The following is an 8496-nucleotide window of genomic DNA, read 5'->3' as shown; positions in this document are numbered from 1 at the left end:
CTAACTGTTACCAGAAGAGCAGTTTGCTTCCTTTTGTCTGGAGGTGTGAGCAGTAAGGATGAATTTCAGAGCCTTGGCTTGCTGCAGATACAAGCACCCCTAAGCCACATTGGCCAAGACAACCTACAGCAGCCAGCCTGGCTGAATATCCTCTGCCCCTGGAGCTCAGCTCTTAGTGAATGTTGAATGAACCGACTGTTGAAGGAATTTCGGATGAGACTTGACTGAACCTCTGCCAAGATTTGTCAGAGGCTGAGATTTGAAGGCCTTTTGAGAGTAGGAATAGCAAGGCTGCCTTTCTGGCTCTGCCTCATACTCCTGGGGTGACCCTGGGCAAGGCATTTAATCATGCAAAAAGGAATACCAGCTGCATCCTTACTTTACCAGGCTGCAAGGGGGTTGAAAGGACAGATTAATTAAAGTTTAGGACAGAACAGAGCAATGACGAGCCCTACCTAAAGACCTTGTTGCTGGAACTAATGGCGAATGCAAGCTGCAACCCTATGTGAATTCCTGAGTGGGTTGGTGCAAAAGAGACAACTTTGGCAAAATAATGAGTTCCATCATTTCTATTAGGACATTGCAGCATGTTTCGTTTTGGTTTATTTCAGGTGCTTTCTGGCTTTTAAACTCCTTTTCCCAAGAGAATCTGTCATACCAGGGCTCTTCATCTATGGCACTTCAGTCAGAGGAGAAACTCTATCTCATCCTGACAGCAGTAATTTGGCTGCATCTCTCTGTGGTAACAGGCAAAGCTCCTGAACACCAGCTTTCAAAAATCACTACAGAAGTTCCAGCAGGAATCTCTGCTGCTTGTGAGATGAATCTGAAATTCAGATTGATTCAGCAGATCATAATATTTGATTTGAGGTCCACCGCCCCATCTCCTGCAGGTTTTTCATCCTGAAGTTTCCCATCTTAGTAAAACCCATGTATATTTCAGGATGGATTTTTTTGGGAAACCATATGTTGCTGCTACCGGAACACATTGATGTCATACTGCTTGCTGGCAATATGTGGTATATAGAGACGACTTCCACTTTCCAGTCCATGCGAAAGCCCTTTATGCTGCTCTATTGGTATATTAGAGTAGAAAACCATCAAATTCCCTATGAACTTAAGCTGATTTATAATATCACATAAAAGGCGAAATAGAAGAGGGGGTTCTGCTTTCGCTAGAAACCAGGCAAAAATTGTTAATTCAGCCAAGTCTTCCCCTGGCTCTGTAAATAAATCCAAATCCTTCAATGCAGAATGAAATGGATAGGTTTTAATCCATGAGAAATAAAGTAATTGTCTTCTTTGTTTGGGTTTTGGGTTGGTTTGCTTTGTGTTTTATCCCTGACAGAAATCTGAGGCTCGATGGATGCTTTAGAACCATCTTGTAGGAACTATTTTGCTATTTCACTATGGAAGTGAGTTGGGAAAAGTGTGGTTGAAAGAAATGTGCAGATAAAAATCAGATTGATTTGTGGGAAGATCAGGAAAGCAATTTTTCATATGGGAAAAAAAAACCCTGGGTATTGTTCTCCATTTGACAGTGATTTCCAAAGTCCTCTCAACTTTGCCATGAAGAAATTATCCAATATCTCACCCCCAAATAAAAATTGAAGTCCTTTTTGGAGGTAATTCACTATCCTATAAAACCTTCCTAACTAACAAAATCACATTATTGGGACTTGGGTGGAAAAAAAGGGGATTTTTTTATGGACTGGCATCAAAATGCATAATTTCAGGGAAAACCTGAACAGGAGAAATCAAAGGACTGAATATTTGGAGTGAAATAAAAGGAATTTTATGAGCCTTTTCCCACAGCTTCTCTGAATGCCCGTGATCTATCCCAGGGCCGTCATCCATCCACCCTTAGTCTCCCATAATAAAGCAGCAGGTTTTGGAGCTGTCATGTGTATTAAGCCAATCTCTGTTGCATACTTGGGCAGAAAGAGTGTTCTTTGTGGGAAAGGTGTGCTCACTTTTGTATGTACCACCTGCATCACCACCACTTCTGCTCTTGAAAAGGGTCGGGCAGAGCTGAGCATGTATCAGATTTGGTAACGTTCCCAGAGCAAAGCAAATCTGTTCTGAGACCTCACATTGGTGATTTTATCATGCTCACATGCAGATCGGTACCTACATGTATATTAAAGGTAGTTTTCAGTGGTCCCTATTTCACAATGCCAGGCATGTGAAGGTGTATTTCATCACTCCTGATGGATGCAGAAGCATGTGAGGCTTGGGGAAGGAATGGCCTGTCTGGCTGATGGGGACAGTAGCAAAAAGGTCCATGTGAGATAGACATGCTCTAGCTTCAGCTGGGGCATTTAGACCAAAAAGGGCAAACAAACCTCTTCTCTTTGGAGGTGATGGTGAAATCCATGGTGGCTTTAATGAGACTGAGTTTTCACTGGCACAGTGGGCCCAGGGAAGCTGTGGCTGCCCCATCCCTGGCAGTGCTCAAGGCCAGGTTGGACACAGGGGCTTGGAGCAAGCTGCTCTAGTGGAAGGGGTCCCTGCCCGTGGCAGGGGTTGGAGCTGGATGAGCTTTAAGGTCCCTTCAACCCAAACCATTCCATGATTCTGTGATTCACTGTGCAAACATTTTAGAGGTTACAGTCTCCTCCTGTGTGTGTCCTTTTAGTCACACTAAAACTCTTAAGCCAGATTCCTCCTGGGAAGCCTCCAGCTCCTATATTAGACTCTTTCTGAATAATAAGCTCCAAATCCTGCTTCTGACTCCAGATAGTATCTCATTTTCTGGCTGCAGATAGAGGGAAGCCTCCCTCTCCCCATATGTAGGGATTCCTTCCTTCTCTGCAAAACTGTGCTGCTCCCAAGGACAAGAGACACCAGCCTCATTTACTGGCTCCAAATGAGAAAGGCGAGTCAATAGAAATCACAGCAGGGCTCTGCTTTCCTTGCTGACAGGCCAGAACTCACAACAGACCCCCAGAATGGTGGGAATAGTGTTTCTTCCATCCATGGGAATATTCATCTGCACCATCTGGCCACAGAGGTGCAGCATCTTCCACCAACCTGGAAGACAGAAGCAAGGCAGGAGCCTGTCCTTCCTCCATGCCTGTGCTGAGAGTATTTGCAGTGCTGATGGTTATCACATTGCTCCTTCCACTGCTGACACCCTGACTTCTCCACATCCACCCGTCTTCCCCCCTTCCCTGCTCAGACTAGTCAGGAAAGGGGAGGGAAGGTGCTTGAAAATTCCCTTTGAAATCTTGCCTGTGAGGCATGGATTTATCAAAGCAACAAAGTTGTGTGTGTCTGCACCAGCCCTGCCATCACATCAAAGGGAAGAACAAGAAGGAGTTTCAAAGGGGTGCCCTTGTTCCCCCTTCCCTATTTCTATGCTCATGCACACACATGCAAACACATATTTTCCTTCCCGTAGCAACTACTGGGCTTCTGCGTTCAGGGGGTTAACCAGGTAGAGCACTGCACTGATTCCTGCTATAAACCTGACAGACAGATGGATGCAGCCTAACCAGCGGCTCAGAAATAGTCCCTTCAAAGGCCAAGATTAGCCACAAACACACGTCAGCTCCTTGGCCAAAAGGGTGTTGTCTTTAGTACATGTGACAGCTGATAAAACAGCCTTTCCCGAGTGCTCAATAACAGCAACAGGCTCAGAGCCCCTTCCAGCATCTTTGTCCTGGCTGTCAGTTACGAAGCCTCCTGATACTGATAAGACACAACTCAGAACAAATATTGCCCTGTTTTCTGAGGGGTGAAATAGTGGCATCTGCAGTGAAGTGGCTCAAAGCAGGAGTGACAGGACAGACGCACCATGGAGCTCGGAGCAGAGGTGGACGCTGGGCTCAGTGTCTACAGGGTGATTCAGTCCCATTCTGCATCTGCCTGCATTAGTAGTGGGTGACAGACAGAGCATACTTCACCAAAGGAGCAAAGCATCACTCCAGAGCTGCTGTATTTGAAGGGTGAATGGCAGGTATAGTGGGAGGGAGAGGAATCTGATAACCCCTGGAAGGGTATCCTATGTGTCCTACCCAAACGGGGCTCTGCTGATCCACTGCCTTAAAAGCATCAGGCTACTTAGTGCTGGTATTGCAAATGACTGAAGTAATACCAGTGTATTTAAGGCTCTAATCTCAGCCCATGTAACCTAGCAGTGAAAATCTAGCACCTAAGTGATAGCTGCAAAGCTGCAGTGGATTAAACAGCCCTGGGCCAGGGTATTTACCCAGGAGCTCTGGCCAGTGCCAATGGGCATCTCGTATCCAAACAAGAGCAGAGGGATTAACTTCAGGGTGCTGCAATCACAGCCCAATTGCAGGGGATGTGCCCACAGAAAGGTGGGATGTAAGTCCTTAGAGAGATGCTCTCTGCCCTGGAGGGTTCTGGCTCCCTTCAGAAGAGGTGGACAAAGTGCACTTCATTGTATGGGGCACTCAGCCTCTGAGCTGATCACATAAGGTCACGGAAGAGGTATAGCATTGATGGTTATCACATAGGGTAGCAATCCAAAACTCCCTGCCCTTAGCCTTGACCTGATGCCCTTAGCCTTCCCTGATGCTTTTTTTGCTGATCTACTGTCCCAGTAGAAGAAATACAGGTGTGGGTAGGGACTGAGGAAGGAGTAAAGGGTCAGGATAAGTCTTGGGTAGCGATTCAGTTGCAGTGAGTGGATGTTTGCCTTTAGGGCCCATTGGTTTCAGTCTCTCCAGGGTTCATCATCACATCTCACTCAGTTCTGCTGTGCCCATTATCTTCAAAAGACACACGAATCTGCGAATGCTCCTGTTTTCAATGCTCATTTTTCTTCCTGGGCATGGGCATCCTCCCTTCCACTTCAAGCACCTCTCCTCAGGCCGTAGTTTCCTAACTAAGATTATTTATTGATAGCCTCTTGCTTTCCTTCTTTCTTTTTCCCTTTCGGCTCCATGGCTCATCAATTACCTGGAGAGGGTATTGATCAGTGATTGTGTCAGCTTTCCCAAAGGGTTCTGGGAACTGCAGCTGCTGCTGCTGCTTCAGATGACTGCGTATGCTCCGTCTTTGATTCACAGAGCGCAGCTAGGGAGTATTCTCACTCAACGTGACTTAAGCGAGCAATGAGCTCCCCATTTACCCTTAGGAGGGTATTATTTACAGCTCTCACTGGATGGGTGTTTGACATTAAGAAAAAACCCCAAGAAGCCAGAACCTAACAATTAATTCCCAAGGAGCCGAATGGAAGCTTTAAATTGGAGGTCTATGGCAGTCTGACATATGGGAGCTTATAGCACTTGGCTACCTGGCTGAAGGGTATTTGTGTCTGGCAAACTAAACTTACAGTACTAACATGATTTGTACCACAGCCCGATTTCACCCTCCTCCTTCTAAAGGCTCAGTAAATTAAGTTCATGCTGGTGGCACTCTGTGCTATAAAACTGCTGCTGAAATCCCTACTGGGTCTCCCAGTGCTAGCCCAGCTCCTACATTTGGAAATGATTTGCTTAAAGAGATCAGCTATTGATTAATAAGGGATTGTTTTCTGAGTCTTCATCTGCTTTTCTACACGATGGATTAATTCAGCCCTATCAAGCCTGTAATTCCCAAGCCTGGGATTGGGAAAATAGCCTATTCAACATGTACATGTGCAGGTGCTCACCTCCTTTCCCATCTGAACCCCTATTGACTGCAGTCGAGGAGAAAACAATATGACATTGCTTTTGCTTCCAGGATGATTTACATGGTCTTACAGCCCACTATACATCTCTGGCCTAAGCGACATAACATCCGTCTCACTGACGAATGCCAGTGTGTGTTTCAAAGCAGTTAAGGGTGGGTAACAGAGACAGCAACACTGACCTAACAGCAAATAGCCTGAGAAAGAGCTGCGTTACATATCTGAATATGGTAGATACATCACCAGTGTCTCACTTTCATTACATAGAGATCTTGCTCACTGCTACCTCAAGAAGTACAGCTGCTGAGCTGGGTGTTTTGTTGAGCTTCTCTGCAATGCTTCAGGTAAAGCTGGGCTGCCCAAAGAGTGATGGGAGGTCTGGGGCGTTGGGAAGTCATGATGCTGGTTGATAAGAAAGTCCATCCCCCAGGAGAGTCTGGAGTTCTGCTGTCTCTGGGGGGGAGATGCTGTGATGCTGAAGAAGGGGGATAGAGGAAAGGATGCAATTTTCTGAGCACCAGCACTGTGTGCTCCTACCCAGCCTGCCTTCCGCAACAGGAGAGCTTCTTGAAGTCTCTTCTCACCCATTTTCCTTGCTAAAATTTCCCCAAAGTTGATCACAAATTAGTGAGAAATTGATCCAATTGAGTTAGGATGAGACAGTGCCTCGTCATCCTGTGTCTAAACCCAAGCTTCTTGCACTTCAAGAAGCCACTTTACAAAGAGGGACTGTTCAAGCTACTCAGACTTGGGTCTTTTAACCCTTACATAAAACCTGAGGGAGCATTTGCTTGAAATAAGCTGCTGTCACCACTTGTGTGATGTTTCCACCCTGAAGGTCAAGAGAAAGGAAACGAAAAGGGCAGTAAGAGGGTCTGGAGGGGTTTTGAGGGTCTTGCCTACAGTGAAAGCAGAGAAGCTAATGCGGGACCTATGTATTTTGCTCACACTCTCTGAAACCAGCTCTTCATTCTCCTGCGTTTCTGGTTCTCTTAGCGCTGTTCAAGGGAAGGTGAGTTCTTTGCTCAAGTCCAGGCCTAGTTTCATACTTCAATGGGAATAATAAAAAGCTTTGTCAGACAAAGCTTGTTTTCCTAACACCCCCTGCAAGCATATGTCCAGCTCACATGCAGACACACAAACAAACACAAAGGCTTCCTCATTATCCCTGGCTTTGTACTATCCAACTTCCACAACTGTTTTTTCCTCACTGTTTGCACGTTGACCTGTATTCAGTGCAGCATCCCTGCGTGAGTTGTGTTTCTCATAGTAACCGTGGTACCACGTACCCGTACAGATTATGCATGCACCAGATCACAATTCCCTTGTTGTGCCTGGCGCAGGTTCAGATGAGTTGAATTGGAAAGCGATGGCTTTCTCCCTTCTCATCACCACATGTAAATCTTCATCAGGCTGGTGACTTTCCAGCACATCACACCCACTGTTACTGTTTTGTTTTGTTAATTTATTAGCTCAGCAGATAATAAATCAGCCTTAGAAAGAATTAGCACTGTGATGATGCCTTTCTGCCTCCCAGAGCACCTCTCTTTATGAAGGTGACTAGTATTTCTTCCCATGAAGAGTCAGTGTGTGAATTCTCTAGCCACCAGCAGAGCATCTTCTCTAACTCCACACTCTGAGCATCTTCACCAGCCTGTCAGCTGCTGTTTCTCTTGTGCTATGGACTTTCACACTGCTCTGGGAAAGCTTCTCAGCCCAAAGATGCCACCTGCTTCCTTGTGAACTGCTCCAAAATTGCTTTGGAGCCCATCATGTAGGACGAGTAGCTGTGGGAGATGAACCAACCTAGAGGGATGTTAAGGGTGCCAACTGAATGCAAAGTCTACTGATGAGGTGGGTTTGATTTGGTCCTTTCTATCTGTGAAGCTTAACCCTTGGTTTTCAGACCTGATGCCGTGTTCAGCCCTTACTTCCCAAAGTTCAGAGCTGCTGTTAGTGTATTAAGAGGTGGTTTGCACAAAGAGCTGAGATCCAGCAAATAAGATATAGAAGGTTCAAACTGAGCCCACGTAAACATTTAGTCCCTAATTTTAAGACAAAAGCAGACTCCCATTAAGAAGGTAAGCTGAAGAAGTGGCTTATTTCTTCATAGCATCCTCATATATATGCTGAAATGCATTCCTTCCCCATCAATCACAGTAAAGAGCATATTTGCTTAGAGTAGTTGTGAATGAAAGCAATGTGATGAAATCGCTGTCAATGGTCAGGCTGGGAATTCATCAAGATGTCTACTGATCCTCTTAAAAACGTATCATTGTCTGTTGAATTGTGGAGCCTAATGGAAGGGAAATTAGTCGGCAAAGTCGGTTTTATTTTCCCAGAGTTATGGACTTCATCGTATTTCCAATTCGCTGCGAAACAAAGCCATGAGCCTCCCTTTTGTTCAATTCCAAGCATTTAATGACTTCATAAAAAAAAGCCCAGGCTGTTGAAATTTATATCCATAAGTTGCTGTCTTTGCCTTATTTTCAATTTTCCTGTGAAGTTATTAAAACATTATGTGGTCGTAATATATTTATGGGGAGGGGGAAACGAGGTGTAACTCTGACTGAGGCACAGTGATTTGATAAGAACTGTAAAGCATCAAGAGCCACCGACTTGTACAGAGGAAGACGTGTGTGTGTGTGTGTGTGTGTCTCTACACTGAGTGGAGTTTTGAGGACATATATTGCATGCTTGTTGCATGGAGTTTTGGTTCTCCCAACCTACATAAATATTAATGAGACTCAAAGGTATCAAACTCTGCTCAGCAAGTTGAACCTGGACTCCCTCTTGCCTTTGAACTGCTCTGCCTTTTTCTTTTGGATACTGCATGACAGAGGGTAGGTGTTTTG

Source organism: Pezoporus wallicus, unplaced genomic scaffold (assembly GCF_028554395.1).
Source record: "Pezoporus wallicus isolate ANWC-B61680 ecotype Strahan unplaced genomic scaffold, APGP_CSIRO_Pwel_v1 contig_8542, whole genome shotgun sequence".
Lineage (NCBI taxonomy): Eukaryota > Metazoa > Chordata > Aves > Psittaciformes > Psittacidae > Pezoporus > Pezoporus wallicus.
This window is presented reverse-complemented; position numbering follows the sequence as displayed.